This window comes from Prionailurus bengalensis, chromosome D2, assembly GCF_016509475.1.
Source record: "Prionailurus bengalensis isolate Pbe53 chromosome D2, Fcat_Pben_1.1_paternal_pri, whole genome shotgun sequence".
Taxonomy (NCBI): domain Eukaryota; kingdom Metazoa; phylum Chordata; class Mammalia; order Carnivora; family Felidae; genus Prionailurus; species Prionailurus bengalensis.
The window spans coordinates 84,194,810-84,220,665 of record NC_057351.1 but is presented as its reverse complement, the minus strand read 5'-3'; the positions used below and the strand labels follow the sequence as shown (position 1 = coordinate 84,220,665).

Here is a 25,856-nt window from a genome sequence, read left to right as displayed (position 1 = left end):
AACCCCCATCTGTCTGCTGACAGTCCTTCACTTCAGAAGTGCCACTGGTGCCGCCTGGGTCCTCTGCTCAGGGTCTCAGAGACCCTGCCGAGGTGTCCACAAGGCGGATCCTTATCTGCAGACTCTGGGGAGAACCCACTTGCCAGCACAAGTCTATCTGCTGCTGCAGAAGCCACTTCCCTCAGTTGTAGGACTGGAGTTCCATTTCCTTGCAGGGTGACAGGCAGTGACCGCCACCCCTGGGCACCCTGTCCCACGGGCCCCTCCACCTCAGCCACAGAGAGTACCCTGTCCCGTCGGTGTACCTGACCTCCTCTCCTTCCGCCAGCTGGAAGAGCTCACTGCTTTTATGGAGCCCTGTGATCAGGTCAGGACCTCTCCAACACTCTCCAGATCTTTAGGTCAACTCATGTGTAACCTCATCTGCAAGTGTAAATCCCCATTTCCACATAAGCAGCAATCACAGGGGTGACACCAGGGGGTAAATGCCATGGAGGCCACCTTAGTATTCACCTACCACAAAAGCTAGTAACAAAATCTTAAATAAAAATCTCCATGTCTTGAAATTTAAAAATACTTCCAAACAACACACCATCAAGAAAGAAATCATAATGAAAATTAAGACATTTGAACAGGCCTGACAGTGAAAACGTGACCCACGACAACTTTTAGAGTACCGTGAAGCCACACAGGGGATGTGATGTAAAATCAACGAAGTAAAGAGGGTAAAAAGCATAAGGTAAGCTTTTAATCTGAAATTCAGAAAGAGGACAGAGAATAAGGAACAATTAGAAAATATTGGGTAAAAATGTCTGAGCTGTTAAATCTAAGACATAATACAGAGGATCGCAGTCAAAATCTGGTTCCTAAAGACTACAAAGACAGGCAAACACTACATGAGATACAGTAAGTAGAAAAGCGAGCAAGTGAAAATAAACAGCATCAGGAATGAAAACAGGGAACATAACTGAAGAGATTTAAAATACTCAAGAATACTAGGAATAATTTATTTTCCCTCAAAAACTGAAAACCTGGCTTCATATAATTAACCTAACTAGAGCTTTAAAAAAAAATAATCTTACAACCATGAAAGCAATCAAATCACTAGTTTTAAAAGTCTTCCCACAAATACCAGGTTACAAAGGCAAAATGTACCAAATTTTTAAAGATCATATAAAATGATCATATAGAGAATTGTCAACCAATTCACAGGGTCAGTTTATCCTTGAAACCCAAACCAGACAAGGATACTAGAAGAAGAACAAGAACAAAAAGAAGAAAAAAAAAGTAATCTCATTTATAAACACGGATGTAAAAATCCTAATCAAAAAAATAATAAGCCTAGCCCAGATGATGCTTAGTGGACAAGTTCATCCCAGAAATGCAAAAATGATTTAACATGAATAAATCTACAAAAGTAAGGGCGCCTGAGTGGCTCAGTCTGGTTAAGCGTCTGACTTCGCCTCGGGTCATGATCTCACGGTCCATGGGTTTGAGCCCCACATCAGGTTCTGTACTGACAGCTCAGAGACTGGAGCCTGTTTCAGATTCTGTGTCTCTCTTACTCTCTGTACCAATCTTTACTCACATTCCATCTCTCTCTCTCTTTCTCTCTCAAAAATAAACATGAAAAAAAATTATAAATAAATAAATCTACAAAAGTAAATGCACACGTTAACAGACATGGGGGGTGGGAATCACACAATCACTTCAATAGATGTGGAAAAATAATTCAGCAAAATTCAGAGCCTATTAATCATTTTTAAAAATTTCTCAAACAACCAGAAAAGGAAGCTTCCTTTTTACCAAAAGCCTATCACAAGCTTCATTTTTGGTGGTGAAAAATTAACAGCTTTCTCTCTAAAATAAGTAACAAGGTTAACTATATCAATTATGATCATATCTTAGCATGGTCGTGGAGGTCTTAGCTAGAGCACCATGGCAAGTCAAAGAAGGAAATGATTAACAGAGTGGAAAGGAAGAAGCCAACTATCATTCATCAGTAGTATGATCAATTGTTCCTGTAGAAAATCCAAAAATATACATAGAGCATATTAAAATTAAAGAGAGGAATTTAGCAAGGAAACCAGATGTAAGATGAGCACACAACAATCAACATAGCATTTCCAGGTACGAATCACACACAAAGGATTACCAAAAAAGAAAAAAGAAAAAAGAAAAAGATACCACATATAACGGCAACAAAAACACTAGAGGCCTGGGGAAAATATCACAAAAGATGGGCAAGTTCTTCATAGAAAAAAACTATTAAAAGTGGGCAGGCACTAAAAAAGACCTAAATATATATAGAGAAAGACGGCATATTCCTAAAGAGGAAGATTCACATCCTAAAGATGTTATTCTCCTCACATTAATTAATTAATTATAGATGCAAGCACTTCCAACCAAAACACCAAAGGCTTTCTCCTAAGAATCCGCCGAGCTGATCCTGAAATCTGTATGGACAAGCAAGATGGAAAGGCTTATGCCACCAATGTTAAGAGGTAGCCTAAAGCTACAGTAATTAATACAATGTGGTATTAGTACAGAAATTGAACTATAAAGGAAAAGAATCACAAATTCAATTATGTTCGACTACATGAAAATTAAGAACCCTTGTCCACAGAAAGGCAGTATAAAGAAAATGAAAAGGTAAACCACAAGCTGGGGGAAGATGATTGCAGCCCGGGTAACTGATAAAGGACTAGAATTGGGAGGATAAAAATTCTCCTGTAAATCACTAAGAAAAGGATATTTCAATAGAAACACAGGCAAAAAGGCTACAAACAGGCATTTTGCACAAAAGGAGTCATGAACGGCCAAGCAAAAAGATGCTCAAACTCACTGGTAATCAGAAAAATGTAAATTAAGATCACAATGAGATAATTATCTTCTACCCAGTAGGTTAACAATGAATAAGTAACTTCCAAGTTTTGGTAAGGATGAGCACCAACTGATAGGAGTCTAATCTGCTTCAACCATTTTTACAAAACAGCTATTGTCTTGTAACATTGAACATTGACAGTGCAATAATTGTACCCCTGAGTGTACAGCAAGGAGAAATGGTTATAAATGTGCAGTGGAAGCAGCAAACAAGAGTGATCATAGCTGTGGTGGGTGGCAGACAAAACCTGGGAACAATTCAAATGCCCAGGGACGAGAGAATAGAAAAGTACATAAGGAAACAGCGGCATAGTTGTACAACGATGTGCTGTGATGTACAGACCACACACCACAGCCAAGCACAACTCGGGCGGAACTCGGGAAAAGGAATTCCAAGCAGAAGCAAAAGCAAGCCTTGGAACACTTGGACAGCATAATATACTCTTTATAAAAGTCAAGCAAGCCACGCTAAATGAGATCTTGCTGAAAAGTAGCTGGGCAGATGGTGAAACTATACATAATTTAAAAAGCAAGACAATAATAAACACAAACTTCAGAACAGCCATAACCATGAGGTAGGGAGAGAGGGGAGGGCGGGGGGCAGGAAGGAGAAGAGGCGCACAGATCACTTCCCCAAGACTGGAGATGCTTAAATCAGCAGTAAGTTGGTGGGTGCCCAGATCATTATCTGTGCTTCATGCCTTACATACATCTCATGCACTCTTTAGTCGGTATCAACACAAAATTTTTATTTTTTTAATTTTAATTTTTATTCTGTTAAAAAAATTTTTTTTTCAATGTTTATTTCTGAGAGACAGAGACACAGAGAACGAGCAGGGAGGGGCAGAGAGAGAGGGAGACACAGAATCGGAAGCAGGCTCCAGGCTCCAAGCTGTCGGCACAGAGCCTGATGCGGGGCTCGAACTCACAAACCATGAATGAGACCATAACCTGAGCTGAAGTCAGATGCTCAACCGTCTGAGCCAGCCAGGCATCCCTATTTTATTTTTAAAGTTTACTTTTATTTCTTTTGAGAGAGAAATAGAGAGAAAGTGGGGGAGAGGCAGAGAGAGAGAGAGAAAGAGACAAAATCCCAAGCAGGCTCTGGGGCTCAACCCCACAAACCGTGAGGTCGTCACCTGAGCCAAAGTCAAGAGTCAGACGCTTAACCAACTGAGCCACCCAGGCTCCCACAACAACACATAATTTTAAAAGGAAAGAAGAAGGAAAGAAAGAGAAAGGGAGGGAGGGTGGGAAAGGAGAAAGAAAAAGGAGAAAAAACTGCATCAGAAAACCACCAATCAGGGGCGCCTGGGTGGCGCAGTCGGTTAAGCGTCCGACTTCAGCCAGGTCATGATCTCACGGTCCGGGAGTTCGAGCCCCGCGTCAGGCTCTGGGCTGATGGCTCAGAGCCTGGAGCCTGCTTCCGATTCTGTGTCTCCCTCTCTCTCTGCCCCTCCCCCGTTCATGCTCTGTCTCTCTCTGTCCCAAAAATAAATAAACGTTGAAAAAAAAAATTAAAAAAAAAAAAGAAAACCACCAATCAAATTACTACAAAAAAGAACACTGAAGCCGAAATTCTGTAACCTGGGCAACTGACAAAACCTGAAGGCGTACATCTGGCGGTCAGAAAATAACAAAGAGTGCTTGTACTAAAGGGCAAATACCATGTCGAGACAAACTCTCAAAACTTCATCATTTCGGATGAAACTCCGGCCAGTTTCCCTCGCACACCAGCACACCAGGTTGGTCCACGTTTGCGAAGTCTGCACTTCATCCAAACTTCCTAAGTGAACACACTTCCCCCTTCACTTCCCTAGCAACTCCAGAGATGTGGCAGCGCTGAAGTGACTTGGTCATCACATATGGCAGGAGGCAAAGTGCGCGTTTCAGGAAGATTTTGGCAAGCACCGCGCAGTAACAGCCATCCACGGTTCTCGCACTCGGGTGGACGACAGCGAGGGCACGGGCAAATCCTCCACACAACCTGCGTGTCCCTCACAGGGCGCACCTTTATTCTGTCGGGCGTGCACATGGCTGTGGGAGCAGCACAGTCCAGACCACCAGGCCAGCTCTGCCTATGTGCTGAGCGTTCGCACTGCCACCCGAGAAACCTGGGACAAAAGACAGCCTCTGTCTATTCGTTTTTCAAATGCAGAGCTGTGAAGAGCTCTCTAGACAGTCAGGTAGACAGCGATGCAGGGGGTTAATGTTATCACCACTATTAAATTTAATTGATGAAGGTCTGGGCTGGCAGGGTATTAACAGCAGTGGTGTGTGAATTCTGGCAGGAAGGAACGCACTCTTCTGTCTAGTCTCATCTTCAACAGCGTGAAAACACCAAAATGACAGCCTTCAGCAGAGCACGTTTCTAGAAGTGCCACGCATTAAAAACTGCAACAGTGACAAGGGGAAAATAATCCGAGTTCAAGGGGCCCATGATTTCCTCTGACTTCCCGATTCTGGTTCTCTCAGTATGGAGCTGAAGTGGTCCTCCTCTGGAGTAAAAATGCAAACAGAGTTCTTGACATCTCTTAACAGAGTCAACCCGCTTCTACTAGCTTTACCCAGTACCTGCTACCTCTGGCTCACCTATACATCACTCTTGCCGCTAACTGGATCCAGAGTACGCAGAAACACTGCAACCCCTTTAAACACAGGAAACAGAGGCAGACACACAGGACACAGGAGAGTCAAGAAGCTCACCAGAGCGGGTGAGCCAACTCAGAACACCGCCGGTCCACCTTGAGGTCCAAAGGGGTTACCAAAGCCCAGGAGGCAGGGCCATCAGGAGTGAGAAGCACGGGAGGTGGGTGGCGCAAAGGGCTAGATGGGCAGCTGAAGCACAGGAAGTTCAAGTGCTCTGTTCAAGGTCAGACAAGGACCAGCCAAGCCCACAGCTCTCAGCCAGAGTCCTGGCCTTCAGTCTCCTGCTAGTGCCTCTCAGGGGCCGCATGTGCCAGAGGTCAGAAAGCACGGGAACCAGCAGAGCAGAGCAGGAGGGATGCCCTCCCCCAACACTCGTCCGCTGACTTCCAACAGACTCCTGGGTGACAGACACCTCCTGAGAAGGCCCTCTCTCCTGACCCTCTTACATCGCCACTGCAATCAATGAAGACCACTGGAACACTACCTACCTGAGCTCCCTAAGCAACAGGATACCCTCGGTTTAAATTAAGGATCCACAAGAAAATAGGGGGAAAAAAATCATACAAAAACCATTCCTGTATTTGGCCATTTAAAAAAGCCAACATTAAATTGCTTACTATCCCTTATTTAAAACTTTAGGACAGGGGAGCCTGGGTGGCCCAGTCACTTAAGCATCCAACTTCAGCTCAGGTCATGATCTCGTGGTTTGCGAGTTCGAGCCCCGTTCGGGCTCTGTGCTGACAGCTCAGAGCCTGGAGCCTGCTTGGGATTCCATGTCTCCCTCTGTCTCTGCCCCTCCCCGACTCGCTCACACACTCTCTCTCTCAAAAATAACTAACGTTAAAAAAAAAAATAAAACAAAACTTTAGGACAAATTCCTCCTACAGGAAAAGGTTTCTCTTTCCTGGATGGATGCTATTCATGCACTAACTGTACTATGAGTACTGGGGAGCAACTACTTCCCTTTTCACCATGGCTGTCTGTAAGCTCAATGACAGACTTCATGTGTGCTTGCACAAGCTATCCTTAGCCTACGTTTCCTGGAATACTTAACTTTCTTAGTGCCTGGTTCTCTGGCAACCACAACTACGCAAATACGGTCAAGAAATAGAAAACAAACAGAAAAGCCTTCTGACAAAAGGCAAAATAGCTGTCACAAAATCCGTGCACTAAAGGTCACAGGCTCTGGAGCCAGCCTGCCTGGGTTGGAACAGTTATTGTAAATATGTCCCATATGTTCAAGTCAAAGGAAAACAAGACCTGTTAAGAGAAGATATAAAAGAGACCCCAATGAAACGTAGGTGTAAAATACAGTATCTAAAATTAGAAATACACCTGGTGTGACTCACAGATTAGATATGGCAGAAGGGAAAAAGCAGTGACAATGAAGACAAAATAGGTTTTAAACTATCCAGGCAGAGAAAAAAAAAAAAAAAAGACAGAAGGAAATGAACAGAACATGTATAAGATGTGGGATGTATTAACCTGACACACATCAGAGCCACCTGAGGAAAAGGAAAAAAGCAGAAAAATATTTGAAAAGATATTAACTATTTCTTCAAATCTCATGAAAAACCCGTACTCACAGATGCAAGAAACTCACTGAAACCAAAACATTAGAAACCTAAAGAGAACTAAACCAAGGCACATCACAATCAAATTGCTGAAAACAAGTGATAAGGAAAAACCTTAAAAGTGGCCAGAAAGGGGAAACAGGGCAGAGGAAAACAGTAAGCATGACAGCACGCTGGTCATCAGGAGCCACGTCAGGCAGGACACAAGGGAACACCACACTTAAAGCAAGAAAAGGGGAAAAAAATGGTCAATCTAGAATTTTCTACGCAGCAAGATATCTTTCGAGAATAAAAGCAAAAACAAAGACTTTTTCAAAAGAAGAAGAAAAGGAAGACAGCCCATTTACCAGCAGACCTACATCTGAGGAAACACTGATGCGAGGTTCTTGGCAGCAGACAGAAATCTGGATTCGCACAAAAGAATGAAGAGCACGAGAAACTGAAAATATGCAAATAAATATAAAAGCTGGGAGGAGGGGGGTCCTAGTTTTAATCTCTTCAAAAGATAACTCGCCACCTAAAGCAAAAATAACAACATATTCTGGAGTTTGCACCATATGCAGACGTACGATGTACTGAATGAGTACAACAGGAACACGGCTGGGAGAGGCCGAAGCTCCTCTTGTACAGAGTTCACACTGCAGGACGCCGAATGCAGATGACGGGAGACTAGATACGCACACAACACCCTAGAGTCCCCACTAAGAAGAGACGAAGAACAGAGAGAGCTGATCAACCAACAGTACAGGGAAAAATTAAGCTAAAATCATTAAAAATATACATTTAAACAATCCAAAAGCAGGTAGGAAAATGAGGAGGCAAAAGATGAAATGGGACAAAGCAAACAGCAAGACGGCATGCTTAAACCCCACCAGACTGACGATCACATAAATGCACATGCTCTCGATACTACAATTTCTAAAAAGATGTTATCAGATGAGAGTTTTTAAAACGAGACCCAACTGTATGCCGCCTACAAGAAACACATGTGAAATACAATGACAAAATAGGTAAAATGTAAATGGGTGGAAAAGCATTTTCCACAGAAATGCTAACGAAAAGAAACCTGGAGTGGTCATCTTAGCATCAAACAAGATTTGAAAACAAGAAATATTATTAAGGCAAAAGGCAGCCATTTCATAAGGATAAAAGGGTTAATTCACCATGAGGATGTAGCAATTCAAAATTCTAAATACTGGGATGCCTGGGTGGCTCAGTTGGTTAAGCAACTCTTGGTTTAGACTCAGGACATGATCTCACGATTCATGAGTTCGAGCCCCACTTGGGATGCTCTTTGCCCCTCCCCCTTCTCAAAATAAACATTAAAAAAAAAAATTCTACATATGCATGTACCTAAGAACAAGTTCAAAGCAAATGAAACAAGAGCTGAGAATCGAAGGGGAAACAAATCTCGAGCTATCACAAATAATTTAAAGAACAGGGAGACAAGAAAAGCAGCAAGGAGACAGAAGACCTGAACTACACAATCAATAAATGTGACCCAACTGACAATGGAAAGAGCACTCTCCCCAAAAACCAGACTATACACTCCTTTCAAGTGCATACAAACATTCACCAAGACAGATCATGTTCTGGGCCATAAAGCAATTCTCAATAAATTTAGGACTGAAATCATAAAAAAAAAAAAAAAAAAAAAAATGTCCTCTGACCACAAGGTAATTAAATGAAAGATCAATAAGAGAGACATCAGGAAAATCCCCCACTATTTAGAAGAGAAACAACATATTTCTAAATAACCCATGCATTAGGGGTGCCTGGGTAGCTCAGTCCGTTAAGCATCCGACTTTGGCTCAGGTCATGATCTCGCAGTTCATGAGTTTGAGCCCTGCATCGGGCTCTGTGCCGACAGCTCAGAGCCTAGAGCCTATATCAGATTCTGTGTCTCCCTCTCTCTCTGACCCTCCTCCATTCATGCTCTGTCTCTCTCTGTCTCAAAAATAAATAAACCTTAAAAAAAATAAAAAATAAATAAATAACCCATGCATTAAAGAAGGGATCACAAAGGAAAGTGGAAAACACTGCACTAAGTGAAAATAAGAAGGCAACACAGCCATCTGTGGGATGCAGTGCTTCCTGCCTTCCAGGGAAAGCTTAGCATTGAGTATTAACATGAGAAGAGACCAAGGGCTCAACTCAGTGATCTAAGCTTCCACCTTAGCAAACTATAAACAGAAAGTAAACTAAACCGGAAGTAAGCAGAAGAAGGCAATAATAAAGAGAAGAAACCAACAGAAGACAAAAGAGAAAATCAATTATAACAAAAGCTGGTTCTCTGAAACTGACAAACCTCTAACCAGAACAATCAGAAAAAGAGAGAGAGAGAGAGAGAGAGAGAGAGATAACACAAATAACCAGTATCAGTAATAAAAGCAAGGACCAGACATTCAAAGGACAGTAAGACAATATTAAAATAACTCTGGGCCAATAAATTGTTAGATGAAACGGCCAATTCCCTGAAAAACAAATTACCAAAAAGTAACTCAGGAAGAAATAAATGACTTGAATAACACTGCCTACTAAAGAAACTGAATGTATAGTTTCTATCCTTCCACAAAGAAAACCCCACACCAACATGGCTTCATCCGTAAATCCCTACAAACATTTAAAGAAGCGGTTATATTAATAGCACACAAACTATTCCAACAAAAGAGGCCCCATCTCATGAGTCACAGATTTTGCCCTAATTCCAAACTAGAAAGACACTCCAAGAGAAGAAAGCTTCAGGTCAGTATCCCTCATAAACACAGACACACAAATCCTCAAGCTATGAAAATATTAATACACCAAGCCCAGCAGGGATTATCCAGGAATGCAAAGTTGGTTTGACAGATGAAAATCCAGCACTGTAATTCACTGCATTAACAGCACAAAGGAAAAGTTTCCCCAGTCTAACAAGAAGCTCCTACAAAAGTGCCCGGCGAAGATGACTCTTCGTGGTGAATAACCGTGATGTAAAACAAGCTGGCACCAAATCTGGAGGGAATCCTCCCACCTACCGCTCCACAAACCCAAGGTCAAGGGGGGAAAAAGCCATTCCTGTGAGAATGCCCAGATGAAGCAATCAAGCTTGTGATCTTTATTCAATCCTCCAACCGTTGTCAATACTCTGTGCCCAGAGGGGAGCACGCTGGAGGCAACGGAGGCTGTTTGCAGGAAAGCACCCGCCTGGCTGCCCGAGTTCTTCCGAAGAGCCGGCTGACTTTTCCATGAAACAAAAGCTTTACGTGTAGAGATGAGTAACAAACTACGGTTACTCAGACTTGGGTATCCGGCAGACATTTCCTCAAAAATAAACAAAGCAACACTACTTGATGCCAATGATAAATGACAAATTGAGAGCTTTAAGTGATAATTACAACTCTGGAAAATTTGTATCCCCCACCCGTGGTCCCCGATTCTAAGGCTGCTCTAAGTTGAAAGGCAGTGATATTAACAAGCCCGGGTTTTAATACTGCACGATGAAACATGTCAATATTTGGAAGACGCGTGTAAGTCAGCAAACAGGTATTTTCCAAAAGACCAGTGAATGACGTTACAAAATCATCCAAGGTGCAAGACACACGTGTCAATTTTCACTTAAGGGACTACAAAAAGCTCGCTAAGGGCTCAGATTCCACACAGCAAAGAACCTTCAAGAAACGAACACTTGCCGAGTTCTGATGCCATCTCAGAGAATATCCACGATTATCTGGAAAAGCTATTAAAATACTTCTCCCTTACCAGTTACTTATTTGGATGAAGCCAGATTCTCTCAAGATACTTCAACCAAAACATATCACCACAGATGGAATGCAGGAGGCACATGTGAGATCTAGCTGCCTTCCACTAACCCAGTCATTTAAAAGACGCAGAAGGGGGCACCCGGGTGCCTCAGTCGGTTGAGCGTTGGACTTCAGCTCAGGTCATGATCTCACGGTTTGTAAGTTCAAGCCCCCAGTCAGGCTCTGTGCTGACAGCTCAGAGCCTGGAGCCTGCTTCGGATCCTGTGCCTCCCTCTCTTGCTCTCTGCCCCTCCACCACTCATACTCAGTCTCTCTCTCTCTCAAAAATAAACATTAAAAAAACATTTTAAAAAAGATACAGGAAAAAAAGTAAGCCAATACCACTCATTTCACTAATTATCTTTTTACAGAAAATAGTTACTTTTCAGTTTAAAATGTGTTATTTACATTAAAGTGTAATCAGTTTATCGCAGCTTAAATGAATTAATATTTTTAAGTTTCTCAATGCTAACTTCTAACACGGTAAATGTTGATATATGACTCATATAAGTTATTTGGGATCTCCAGTAAGTTTTCAGAGCACAAAAAGTCTGAAACCAAACCTGTGGGGCCCACTCCAGGGCTGGACTCTGCCGGGCCCTGACCAACCCTCCATCTCTACCTCAGGCAACCCAGATGCCTTTCGGGACCTAATTCCCCCATCTGCAAACAGGAGGAAAATCAGGGGAACACCTCTGTATTCTGACATCCAGAGCACAAGCAGAGGAGAATCATATGAAAATACCCATTTTCCTATCTTTTTAAATGATTTCTACCACCTCCACCTCTACCACCACCTGGACAAACTTTTCCATAAAAATTTGATTAAATCTCTCTAGGAGACTTCCTTATAAAGCTCCACTAGAGAGAATATATCATTATTTCAGCTTAGGGTTGGAAACGAAAAGACAAAAAAAAAAAAAAAAAAAAAAAGAATCCTTTGGTACTGTAGCAAGTCAGTGCATGAATACAATTCCATATGAAAACATTTAAAATACATTAGATTTTTGGTCAAGATGAAAGACCGAAAAAAAAAAAATCAAGCAATCTATTCTAATTGGGTTCCCATGGTAACTGTACAATTGGGTTTTTCAATATAACATCCCAAAGGCCCAATGCACACTTGTAAAATATACTTCAAACAGCCTGAATTGTTTTTACATTACAGCACTCCCAGGAAGATCAATTACTATACATCCCCACCCTGACTATTAGTGGCAGGACACGTTAACACTGCTTGCCATATTAACATAAGTCATATAAGGAACACTACATATCACAATCATTATATAAAACTAATCACACACTTCAGATTCATCAAACCCGCTCTGGGTAATAAACCCATACTACTATTGTCACAGAATCATGTTTACGAAATGCAAGAAATCGAGCCCAACTACATGCCACACCATTATGCCTCTCTTATTGATTTCAAGGATAAACAGAATCAATCATTAATAATTACATTATAAGATGGCCCTCAAGGTTAATCATATTCTTAGAGACTCTCACTATGGAATTAAACAACAAACATCGCTGTGCTAATAAATAAATAAATAAAACATAACTGAGAATTCAAACCCACGTTTTAAATATTAACACCGTGATGCCAAGCATAGCACACTCCCTCATCGGGGAGTCTAGCTTCTCCCACACTGACCGCAGCGGTCTCTCCCTGCCAAGGGGGATCCTGGGGGCACAGTGCTGGCCCGCACGGCAAAAGCACAGAGGGAGCCTGGGCCACAGCTCAGCAATGGCCAAGATGCATTGGGTAAAAGTTCACAACTTGAATTTTCTTTGCAATAAGCCCAAAAATCCCTGCACATCTGATGCATTCTGCAGATCTACACCCCGTAACACGAACTGCTGCTTGGGCAGAAGTAAATTTAACAATCTCCTCCTACCTTTTTATGTCCCCCCATCAGCGGCCACAGGTGTAACACAGGCCAATGTGATGGAAGTGTAGGCCAGCAGCCTCTAGTGAGAATTATCTTGCGAGGTTCCCAACCCAGCAGAGACCTCCAGAACTCCTGAAAGACAGCTTAGCTTGAAAAGTAACAAACTGCACGGTTCTTAGAATTCTAGCTGGTGTCAAACAGGATGGCCCCAGCTGCTCCTCGATCCAGGCAGGATTAGAGACTGAACTGGGCAACGTCAAGAGAAAAACCAAACGACCAACACAAAATCCCCACCAGCAGCTCTAGACTAGTTCCCCAACCCTCCTCATGCTTAAGAATCCCGGTCCCGCAGCACAGCACACACTCCTCCCCAACTCTCCCTCCTGCCCCAGAGCCTAGAGCCTGGAGCCTGGAGCCCGGACAGCCTCCCAGAGCAGGTCCACCCAGTGCCACAACGTCACCAGGCCTGCCAACAGTCCCCCGGCCTTTTGGGCATCTCTCGCCTTGCCTGCCACATCCCCTTCCTGCAACCTTTGGGGCCCCTGGTAAGGAGACATGGGTTTCTGTTCATTCTATTTTCTGTCACCCCTATGTACACTCACACCTTGTGGAATGCCAGGAGCTAAACCTGAGAACCATCCTACAGGACTTCTGAGCGCTGCCTGACTATAAAGTACCCTCATCCCCAAATTCCAACTTCATACACAAGCCCCAAATGAGACTTGTGCTTCTCAGGTAACTGGTCTGTGCTTCACCTGTGTATTAGTCAGCTCAGTTGCCACAAGAGAAATCTACAGACCACATGGCTTACGCAGAAATTTATTTTTTCACAGTTCTGGAGGTGTAAAGTCCAAGATGAAGGTTCTGGCTGATCTTATGTCTGGTGAGGGCTCTCCTCCTGGCTTGCAGACAGCTGCCTTATCCTCACGCCCTCAATCGGGGGGGGGGGGGGGGGGGGGTTGTGGATGAGGGGAGGGGAGGGGAGGGGAGGGGAGAGGAGAGAGGGGAGAGAGGGGAGGGGAGGGGAGGGGAGGGGAGGGGAGGGGAGGGGAGGGGAGGGGAGAGGAGAGAGGAGGAAGGAGCAGGGAGAGAGAGATCCGTCCCTTTTATAAGGCCACCCATCTGGCTGGATGAGGGCCCCACCTTATGACCTCATTTAATCTTAATTACCTTCTAAAGGCCCCTCTCCTAACAGCCACCTTGGGGGTTAGGGCTTCTACACAGGAGTCTTAGGAGGACACACTTAACCCTTGGCTGGCCCTCCCATCAGGCAGAAGCCCACCCCAGCCTCAGAGAGTTCCTCACACAGAATTCCAGCATCGAGAGATGAAACCCACACCAGCAAAGCAGACACCTGAGTGTGAGTGTGTGGGCCTAGGGAAGGAAGGGCATCGGAATGGCTGTGTTGGAGCTGGGTCAGAAGAGGCTCCCCAGACAGAGCAGAGGAGGGGTCTGGGAAGAGGGGAACGGGGTCTCCTACCCATCCACGCTCAGAGCAAAGCCTTGTTGCGCAGGCTTCTAGAGAACATGCCAGAACAGAAGTCCATGGCCTTTGCGCTGAAAGGGGCTTCAAGAGGAGTCTCGCAGGCTCATTCCATTTGGGACCTGGGTGGGCAGGAGGGGTTACCTTGGAGCATTTTTCAACCCCCGCCTTCAACAGGAGGAGGAAGAGGCCATCAGCACTGACTCTCCCTGGTCTTGTGCCCGAGTGCCAGGCTTCCGCTGTCTGGGGCCACCCTGAGCAGTGCCCTGTGTCAGGCAGCCGGCCCCATTCCGTGTGGGGTAAGGTACTCCCAGGAAGCCTCCCCGGGACCCTGGGGGATAGAGGCAGGGGACTGTGTGGGGCTTGGGAGGCCAAGCAACTGAGCTCACAGAGATTGGAGCCAGGCAGCTTCTTCCTCAGTGGTGCAGGAGACTTGAAAATCCTCATCATCTAAACCCAGAGCCCACGTGTACTTCGCTCTGAACCCCAGGAGGCAGCTTCAAGTCTGAGAGCTGCACAGAGGGGCCAATACTCACCTGGCTGCCCAAAGATGACCATCCGGTCCAAGTAAACTCCGGGCAGCCTGGAGCCAGTCCTTCTCAATAGCGAGCACCCCACAATCAAAACATCACAAACACGTGCAGCCAAGATCTGGCTTTTCAACGAGTAACTGGGATTTTCCACATCAATGCCAGGGCACAACTGAAGCACCACAAATGGCTGCTTCCAACACCAGAACTACTACAAACACTTGTTTCTGGCCGATACAAAAGAATATTTAAGTAACCCATCCAAGAATCCGTCCTGTCTTAATTGTCATGATGCGCAGCGACTAGGAAAGAAACACCTCTGGCTCCAAGAAGGCTTCTTAGCAAGAAACCTCATCATACAGGGAGGCAGAATCACCGAGGAAATCAGAACCAGAACATCTGGAGGTTTTCCCAGAGTGACAAACGGTCCAGACAACACCACAAGAACAGCAGTGATGATCTCAGTCCAGAAGGAAATGTTCTAATTACACTCAGGGCAAAAATAAACAAATTTAAAGAGAGAGCGAGACAGAAGGTAAAAGGAAGTTTTTAAAGCCCATACTTTTGTAGGAAAAGAAACTAAAGTAATGATAATAGGTCAAAACCCATGTGAATTCAAATAGTAGGAGAGCAACAGGCAGGATGTCACGGAGGACCCTGCACAGGTGACCACCTCCCCCGCCCAGCTCACCCGGGACCTTGTGGGTTTAGCAGTGAAAGTGTGTGTCCCAGTAAACCACTAGTCACCCATGACAGGACACAGAGGTCTCCCAGAGCCTGCCCTGCTGGTGGGCAGAACACCTTTACGGTGGCTGATTGTAGCCAGAATGATGGATAATGCTGAATATTAAGAACACTAATTCAATTTTAGAACCTACGTACTTGGTCTGGCTGTTCTTGGAACAAATTCCAAAAGCAGCGTGAGAGGAGCGCCCCCCCCCAAACTCCCTGTTGACCCAGTGGGGGCCGGACCCCGCCAGCGCCAGAGACGGATGGGCCGGGGTGGGTGCAGAAGGTGGTGATCAGCAAACATGCCGGCAGAATGCACCGCATCCATCTGACTCGACAGCTTAATCTGATGATAACACAATGGTGACAGAAACAAATCTTTCTGCACAATAAAGAATAGCACACATGGGCTTTTCTGGGGATAGGTACCTAAACTCAGTAACTTTTGAAAATACATCATTTCTTCCCTTTGCCCATTATTCCAGGAACTTCCACTGAGAGTGAAAAGCCTTACTAAGGAGAGTGGCTGCAAACACAGGAGAGGATTCGGGCGATGCCCCCCCCCCCCCCCCCCCCCCCCCCCCCCCCCCCCCCCCCCCGTGCAGAGGACCCCCCACCCACCTCCTCTCCCGGCCCACCGCTGATGTCATTTCTTAACTAGGACAAGTTCAGGACCCAGAGACTTGGAAGCGCCATATCTCGGGACCTTGGCCACACTGTGGAGCGTCCAAGGGCCAGGGCAGCCGGGAGGCCCAACACGCGTCACCCTTGACTCCATCTGAGTCACTGGCACCTTTCCGTCTGTCCTTCCCGCAGGCCACCCGGTGACCACCCAGGACCCTCCTGGGTGCTCTGCCCAGGCCTCCTCCGCCAGGCCGCCTGCTTCTCCTGGTCCAAGTCCCCCTCACAGGTCACTCTCCCACGGGGGGCCTTCTCCAAGCACTTCCCGCCCCCACGCAGGCCCACCCTGGCCCCCGGGTGCGCCCAGAAGCACTCCCAGAGCCTGAAACAGCGACGCGGGGTGAACAGGCCGCCAGAAGCCCCAGCAGTGACCCGCACGGGGGCGCAGGGAGGTGCACACGCTGACATCGGCCAGGTGGTCTCGACCTAAGGGGACTGGGCACGCATTTCCCTTTCAACGTGTATCCTGAAGTGACTGCACACCCCGAACTTGGCGGTTGTGTTGCAAGACCCCACGAGCGCTTGCAGGAAAGCACAGCCGCCCCCCTCCCCCCCAACGGAGAGCGGGCAGGGGTGCGAGCGCCGCTCGCGAGGCCTCCTCAGCCCTGCCCGAGCCAGGTGACAGGAGGGCAGGCAGCCACCCCCCCCCCCCCGAACCCCAGGCTGCCATGACAGAAACGGGTTATGTACCCTGCGAAAGCCAGATCGTTTCTCTGACTTCCCCAAGGCCTGCCTTTCCGTGAATAAAAAGCACACACACCCCGTGTTTCCCTTCCCCGTTTAAAAACACAGCTTCTGAACACAGTCACCTTCCACCTCCAAACTGCACCCAACTCCTCGGCGCCCCGCACTCCGCCAGCAAGCCCTCCAGGCCCCCTCGGCTTCCCACACGCTGTCCCCACCCCACTCTGACACGCCACGTGTGACCGTACCGCTTCCGCCCGCGACGTGTGTGACCGTACCGCTTCCCGGCGTGCGGCGCGCGGCCGGACCGCCTCCCCACGTGACCGGAGCGCTTCCCAGCATGCCGCACGCGCGACTGCACCACCTCCCCACGTGGCCGTACCGCCTCGCGACGTGCTGCGTGTGACCGTACCGCTTCCCAGCATGCCGCACACACGGTCGTGCCACCTCCCCACGTGGCCGTACCGCTTCCGCACGTGAGGTGCGTGACAGTACCACCTCCCCGCCTGCCGCGCGTGTCCCTAGCGATTCCCTGCGTGCCGCCTGCCAACAGAGGTCGCCCGCCACCCGGACCTCCTCTCCTCCTCCCTCCCTGTCGTCCCTGTTGGTGACCGCAGTGGTCCCCCACTCACAAAGCTCCCAAGGCCAAGGGTCAGAGAGAACAGTCCCCTTCCTGGCTGGCCTGGCACTAACTTTCGGCCCCCTTTCTGGCCCCGACTCCCACCCCTACTCCAGCCAGACTGCTCGCAGATCCAACTACATCCATGAGTCCACGCGTGCCACCACTGGGCCGCAAGTCTATGCGCAAGTGCTTCATCCGCCCTTACGGCTGGAATCAGGAGCAAGTCCGTGGCCCATCGGGACTCGGTAATGAGCGTGGCTGAAGTCCTCGAACATAGCCTGGCGCCCACGGCGCTCCTCTCCTTTCTCCGGCACCTGCACACTGGTCCTATGCTCAAAGGAGGGACGCGGGGTACACCTGCGTCTTCAGTAAGTGGCAGAGCACACACAGGTAGGGTCTTGTCAGCCCCGTACAAGTGGCTTGTGTGCTGGGAGGTGTCGTGAGCACGGCAAGCAGGCACAGACTTGAGAGCGCTGTTTTTCCCACAATGTGAAGGATAATGCTTAGTCACACTGGCCTTCAGAAAACATACACAAGAACATACAGGTGTAGATTTATGTCTGCTACATCTTGCCTCTAAAAGGACTTGTACCCATTTCTCTGCTTCACCCCTGCAGAGGCAGCATGACACAACCAATGGGCTAACACAGAACCCCACTCCTATGCCCGTGTGCCTTGTACAGGCCCCTCGACCTCTCCAGGAGCCAGTGTCTTCATACACAAAATAAAGAAACTAACGGTGTCTGGGTCACCCAGTGATCCTGAAGATATGAGAAGCCGATCTACCTACGTAAATCAACCAGCACAGTGAGCCTTCAATAAATGCTATTATCAGCAATACTATCATTCTCGCACTGTCCAGATTCTTCTGGAACTTGACTGACTCTACTAGGCTGACCCATGATAGGACGGGAAAAAGACACCCCTAAATATGGCCCATTTCCACCCACACAAATTATTGTGGATTTTTTATTTTTGACAAAACTGACCTAACCCGTCGCCTTACCCATCACTACCACAGTATGAGCGGTCACATATGCTGGGGACCCTGATGGCTCCTGACCACTGCCAGTGTCCGATTCTGTGTGTGGCCCTTCAGGAGGTTCTTTCCATTTAACAGATGCTTACTGTCAAGCCTCCCAGGGCTGCCAGAGACTGGCAGGGTCCACTGGTCTGCTCTCCACCCACGCAGCACGAGCCTGCCCTGGGCACCGCACACCTGAGCACTCACAGATCACACGTGAGTGGGGAGCACCTTGACAGCAAGCACTTGAGCAGCTGTTGATAATGTCCACTGTGAAAAACCAAACTGGCAGCAAGGGAAACCAGCTCCTTAGAGAAAGAATTTTAGAAACCCGGCAAATTAGCACTGAGCTACATCATGCTCCAGACCAAACACAAGTCCATGACCGCCTGGAATCACAGACACACAGGAGATGGGACACTGGACTCCATCGCTAGTCCTGCCTCCTCCTGAAAACAGGTCGGTGGCTCTGAGCTAACAAAGGTCGGCTATTCCTGGGCTCACCAGGGCCTGGTGTGATCTGTAAACACAATTCCCTCCCAATAGCCAACAACAGCCCTCTGAATGGTAGTGTCATCTTCCCTATGTTGGGGGAGACTAAGGATCAGAAAAGTTAAGTAACTCTACTCAAGGTCATATAACTAGTAGATCCAGATCCAGACAAGCAGGCTTGTTACCAGAGGCTGCACACTTAACCCTGTGCTTGCCTCCCCAAATGGGGGCTTGGGTTATGTGTAAATCTATAAAACCAGGATGTTATTGGGCTGGAGGGAAAGTAGGATTTCCGGTTTGTTCCTCCCCACTTTTCTAGGTAGAATCTCATCCTTCTATGAGACTGTGGTTCCAAGTTAAGATTTCTACCCAGGCAGTGCTTCATACTTTATTATTTCATGTGCTTACACTCACCCAAGTAGACACAATAAGCATGATCATCACCATCAGACACAGGAGGAGGCAGCTTGGGTTTTCAAAATTTCTTAAAGTCACCCTACTAGTAAATGGCACCACCCAAATCCCTCCCATTTTTCTCCCCAACACAACTCTGGCACTTCCTGAATAAAAACTCAACTCTGTTCCACAAAAATACATTCAGTTGTGCGTTTGAAAGTCAACCCTCATCTGAGACCATGAACACGCTTCTACCCAGAGAGGAGAAAAGCAATGCCAGCCATTCAAAGGAAGAGATAGGAGTGAAATATAATATGGCTGTCCATGCTTAACATTTGTTTGTAAAACTAATGCCAAAGTTTTGGTAACATCTGCATCTTCTGTCATAACCACAAGACCGAAAACTATAACACTATGATAACATGTTGGGTTTGCAATTTGAAGAGATTCACATGTCTCTGAGGAGTTACAAAACCATACACAGATCCATAAGCACGGGCAACTGACGACAACGCTGGCTGCGAATGGATCCATCTGGAAGGGGAACTCCAGAGCTTGTCTGGGCTGGCGAGCACTACTTCTCAGCCATCCTAAAGATTTCCCAAGAGATGCTTGGAACATTGGGGTCCCTAGAATTCCCTGGGAAGCTTGCAAAGACACAGGTCCCCAGGTGCTGATCTCGTAGGTCTGACAAGGAAGCCTACAATCTGCCTTTTGTAACTAGCACCCTTGGTAATCCTGATACCAATAGGGCTCAGAGCCCCTTTTGAGAACACTGTACCTACGACACATGGATATCCCACTACAAGGACAGCAATGCGTTCCAGTGGTGGCTCTTACCAACGAACCCAAACAAGCAGGTCAAAATCTGAAGGTAACACCTTGGGTCCCAACTTTTAGTCCTTTTGACTGGGGGGTAAACTGTAGCTAACAATTTAAAAACAAATGAGAAATAACTAGTTACTTACTAAATTTCAACATTTAAATGTCCCATCCCATATCTTGCCCCAAGATTCAATTCCCTCTCTACGCCCATCTAGATACCTCTCAACACCCAGCGCTGGAAGTGCCTAATCTATCAATAAGGTGAGAGTTTTCTAAACTACTATCCATATGACTCAATTTGTCAGTAAAAACTGCCACCAGCGCTGTGCTTGCAGAAAAATGTCCATAAATGCATTATTGCGACTGGCAGATCGATGTCTATAATAAAAACAAATAGATTTAACAAGTGCCTGCTTTTACGAGTGGTGCCATTGGCGGACCGCGCGTTCAGCTTCACCCCCAGACTTCTGGGAATGGGCAATAGAGCTCGGGCTGGATACTCTGCTGACTTCACAAGTGCTACGGGTAGGAAATTATTCTAACAAGACAATTTTCAAAGTAGTAGAGCGAACATATGAGGCATTTATAACTCGCTCACAATCCCTTTCGTGGTTCCACACAGACGACAACAAATTTAACTGCCAGGAAATGTTTCTATAGAACTTTTAACTGGTTTTACCACAGCTGCATCAAAAGCCAAAAGTCTACTCCAGGTTGGGGCCGGGGGGATGGAGACATGAGGCCTGCCTCCCTGGAGACCCCCACTCCTCCAAGCCCCCAATTGGATTGAAAACAACTTGTGGTGTCAAAAACAAGTTTCAGCGTTTAACACATAGCCAAGGGTGTCACTGCTGTGTCAGTGGCTCCTGGGGCTGCCTATTTAGTTAGTTATTTCGCTAAGGCAGACATCAGGAGCGTGACTGCCACAGACTGGCTTCCCCGCCAGGGATTCTGAGCACTTTGGCAAGACACTGTGACCGATTTACACGTAAGCCACATCTGCCAAAACCACTTGGGTTCCTTCAAAGGTTATAAAAGGTCACAAGACGATTTATTCCTGTTCTTAGACAATTCACTTCAATTGCTATTTAAAGGAATAAGTCATTCACTATATTCCATATATTCACTATACGGTTTTCTCAAAATCTTGCAGCCCTCTCTAAGCTCTTTATTATTTTTAAATTTTCTACACCCAAAGGAAACGCCTCTTTCCACTGACCAGCAAAGACGTGCCGGTTACCCTAATGCCACAGGACACCCATCTGGCAGTATTCTGTCTCCCAACAGTCTACAACTTTCACCTACCTTTGCCCAAGACAGGCCTCCAGAACTAACAGGAGGGGAAATGCATCCTGTGAACCAAGGGAAAACCAGCCCCTCCTGCACAGCTCAGGCCCCTCCCCCACACATACTTTTACTTTAAACCAGGAACGGGTGCTGTTGGGTTTGTTCGCTCATCATGAGTACATGTGAAAGGATGACAGGGATTCCACTCTCACCCAATGGGAATGTTATGGTTTGTAGGTCTCCGATTTCTAAGTTTCAGGCTTTGTATAAATAACATTCTGAGATAAGACCTAAGCACCTGGATCAGAAGCTACCCATCACAGGGGTGCCTGGGGGGCTCAGTCGGTTGAGCGGCTGACTTCGGCTCAGGTCATGATCTTGCAATCTGTGAGTCTGAGCCCCGGGTCGGGCTCTGTGCTGACAACTTGGAGCCTGGAGCCTGCTTCAGACTCTGTGTCTCCCTCTCTCTCTGCCCTTTCCCTGCTCACACACTCTCTCTCTCAAAAATAAATAAACATTAAAAAAAATTTTTTTAACAACAAAAAAAGAAGCTACCCCTCCCAGAAAAGAGGCTCAGGGGGCCTAAGACAGTAGCCGAATGAGCTCAGGGCCTTTCAGAGACCTGGAGCCCAATGTAGGTGTCTGGAGTGACCAGAGACGTGACAGGAAGTCAAAACCCCCAGGGAAAGTTGACCCACAAGAGGAATTTTATGCAGTTAGATAAAGTCAGAGAGAAGTATGAAAACACACCTGATAATAAGGGTAACAGATGACCACAGGAAAAGAGAATTCAGAAAATACTGTCTTGTTTCCATGATTTTCTATCAAAGAGACTATACTATAAACTGAAAAGGGCCTTGAGACCCCAAACAGGGAGCTGGAATAGAGCCGTGTTGGTGGTTTGAGTCCCTGGCTTCTAAGTGTCCTCTGCAAAATAAGAAAAACGAAGACAATTTAGTAAGTTTCCTTTATGGAACAACACCGAGGAGCACACTGCTGGGTTCCTGGGACAGGAAGAGCAGAGACTGCCAGGGAGGCCCCCTTCTTCCTCAGGCCCCACTGCCCTCCTCCCCTGCACGGCCAGCCCAGGACCTCACTTGTGCACCAGGAAAGGCAACTGGGGACAGGAGGCCTGAGTGGAGGGCCCAAGTGAGGCTCGACCGAGAGCCACACGAGACCAAAACACAGGAGAAAAGAAAGGTCTGAGAATCTCCACTGAACAAGAGTGAGATCTTTCCAACATGTCCACGCCTCGTGCATTACTTCTTTAAACTTCCCTCTCCATCAGTGTTCAACAGTGTCCAGAGCAGAGTTTAATAATACTAAAATCTAGCTCTTATAACACAGATTTGTTTTCTGTTTTAAGTAGGCTTCATGCCCAGCATGGAGACCAATGTGGGGCTTGAACTCATGACCCTGAGATCAAGACCTGAGCTGAGATCAGGAGTTGGATGCTTAACCGACTGAGCCACCCAGGCGCCCACAGATTTGTTTTAATGAAAAGAACATTCATGAAGAAAAGGTGCCTTTCTATAGCTCTGTACTTGAGGCCCAGTTCATCCAGCCCCCATACTGTACTCTGCTATTCAAATTCTAACTCAAGACAAGAACCTGGGAAGAAATCAAACACCTGTAGAGCGAGGCCAACTCTCCACTACCTATAGACTCTGGACCTTTGCAGGTGTGCACTTGCTGTGACCTCCAGGACAACAGTGTCTGAGTTAACACAATATGAACTCCCCGCTGGGGGGGCAGCCAGGAATGGAGAGGAGAACTCTGACACTGTTTCCTTAAAATTGCTTTACCCCCAGCATGGTTTCGTTTTCACGTCCTTTTCTAATGCTTTTACACCCTTTTTTTATGCCGTGTGTTATCCATTGAAGGACTCAGGGAAAGAACAAAACTGTCTCTTCATCATCTATCTTGGGGAGATGGAGAGAAGGGCCTGACGCAGACATTTTACAGGTTCTTAATGTAAGTAACCAGTCCGATTCCTAGCTCCCCGTGTTCAACAGCTTTGTGCTCTGCCACAAACAGCTGAAGTGACCCCTCCCTGGGCAAAGCAGCCTCCCTCTGCCCTGATGACTGTCCACCCAACCAAGCAAACGCTGTGTTTGAGCATACAAAATGTGCTTCCAAGATAGAAAGCCAAGTACTGAGCAGAGGCCTTGATAGGGAAGACCATTCTGAGATCTCAGTAAATGATGGGCCCAGAAAGGGAGCGGGGAATACGTGGGTTAGAACACTGCTCTACTGTATTATCACCGACTTGGGAATTATGGTGCCCAGTGCAAATGGCTCTCAAACTCCACTTATTTACTCTAAGTGTTTGCGGAGGCAATTAGGGCGAAATGTATACACACACCAGCCATGAAAATGAGGACCCCAGAACTTGCTCTTCTCTGGCACTGTCTTAAAACACGGCCGCAGCAAATGTGGAATTCTGCACAGAGTATGCTAAAGGCTTGCTGCAAGGAAGGGCTGGAGTAGAGGCCTCTGGAAGCTTCCTGGGAACAGAAGGCAAGCGGCGGCCCCCAGGCGCTGGTCAGTAGTGCAGGGCGGGGGAGTGGGCAGGGAGAGCGTCGAAGATGTTGGCCAACTACAGGCATGACAGGGGAGGCCACAACGGGCCGCTATCACCGCAGAGCAACTTGGTCCAGGAACTCCAGACGTGGGGAAGGAGGGCCGCACCTGGGCACACCTGGGTACACCTGGGCACACGTGCGCACACCTGGGGCCTGTGCAGAGAGGGTGGGATCAGGGCAGGCCCCTCGCCTATGGCGAGGAGAGGGTGCCCATAGAACCACAGGCTTCAGACCACTGCTCAGCCTAAGAAAGGCCCCGACTTTGGCGGGAGGGCAGCAACCCAGACACTCACCGCGTCACCAGGGCGCCGACCACGAGCAGCTGCGAACACAGGGTGGCCAAGGGCTGGAGAACCACCCGCTGCCCAGGCATGTCCGGGGCGCGGGGGGCGGAGCCGGGGCGGGGGCGGGGCCACTGTGGGCGGGGCCTGGACGTGACGGAAGCTTGGTCAGGAAGAGCGGAGCCACGGGCGCGGGGGCGGGGCCCAGAGAGGGGGGCGCCGGGAAGTGCGGGAGCGGGTGGAGGCCGAGGCGCGGGGGCGGGGCCTAGAAGGAAGGGCGGGGCCAGGGCGGAGAGCGGACGCCCGCCCCCTGTCTGCGGACTGCCGCGGGGGTCGGAGCATGCCCAGTGCGGCGGAGCCTGGGCTGACCCCGCTCTGCGCAGCCTCGCTGGCCTCCCGGCGCCGCCCCGCGAGGGCCCTCCCGCCCGCCGCCGACCGGCCTCCCCTGCCTGGCCGCCCAGACCCCGCGCTCCCGCCCCACAGCGCTCCGTGCTTCAGTTTAGCCACCATCAGCTCCGCGTCCCGTGGTGCTTGCGGTCCGCGGCGCCAAGTGCTCAGTGGCCGTGTTGCCAACTCAGCTCTGCGGGGCAGGGGCCCGGAGCGCGGGCTGCCTGCCTGGGCCTCCCGGAGGGCAGGGACAGGCAGGACTCCGGGCACCATCCGGGTCGATGAGCGAGCAGAGGGGCCTGGGATGTCTCTATTGCCTGTGGTCGGAGGTGGCCTTGCAGGGCCCCTCGGGTCCTGAAGGTCACCATGACCTAGACACAGGCTCCGTAGCAGCCAGGCCAGGCTCAGGTGCTAGTCAGTGAGCACATGGGTGCCGGCACTACTTGGTGCTCTGTGGACGTTATTATGGTTGAATTGTGTTCTCCCAGAAAAATATGTTGGCGTCCCAACCCCAGTACTCAGAATGTGACCCTATTTGGAGATAGAATCTTTACAGAGGTAACAAGTTAAAATGGGTCCTAATGCCATACCACTGGTGTCCTTGCAAGCAGAAGGCCAGGTGAAGACAGAGACTTGAGGAGAACTGTGTGAAAGGGGAGGGTGCAAAGTGGCACATCCAGGAGCCAAGGAGAACCCAGGACAAGAGAGGCATGGACAGCACCCAGCCCTGGAGCCTTCAGTGGGAGCACGGCCCTCTGCACACATTGATTTCAGACAATAGATGTGTGCTGTTTCCAGACACTCAGTTTTTGGTACTTTTTATGACATCCCCAGGAAGCAGTATAGACCCATTGTATCCAGCTTGATAGGCATAAGGTCCCCTGGGAGTCTTCCCCAAAGCTTGAGGGAGGTCACACACCCATCGGTCCCATCTCAGGACCACACGTCCTAAGTCATCTACGGGCCCCTTAGGTTCCGTTTTCTTAATGGGAAAGAAATCTTCACTCTCCCTGTATGTACAACTCCTCTACTGGGACATTTGTGACTTGAGTGACTCGACATAT

At 47.9% G+C, this 25,856-nt stretch overlaps 1 protein-coding gene across 4 annotated transcripts in view; it reads right to left on the bottom strand.

The window, feature by feature from the left end:
* Nucleotides 1-24,646, bottom strand: part of MGMT (O-6-methylguanine-DNA methyltransferase) — a 299,845-nt gene extending 275,199 nt beyond the window's left edge. Inside the window, exon 1 of one of the 4 annotated variants that reach the window (XM_043597881.1) lies at nt 24,418-24,646. The gene's annotated coding sequence lies outside the window, so the exon portion shown is untranslated. Of the gene's footprint in view, nt 1-17,141; nt 17,228-24,417 lie in introns of those variants that run through there. The other 3 variants (XM_043597879.1, XM_043597878.1, XM_043597877.1) reach the window with 3 other exon arrangements.
* Between the last annotated feature and the right edge of the window lie 1,210 nt (nt 24,647-25,856).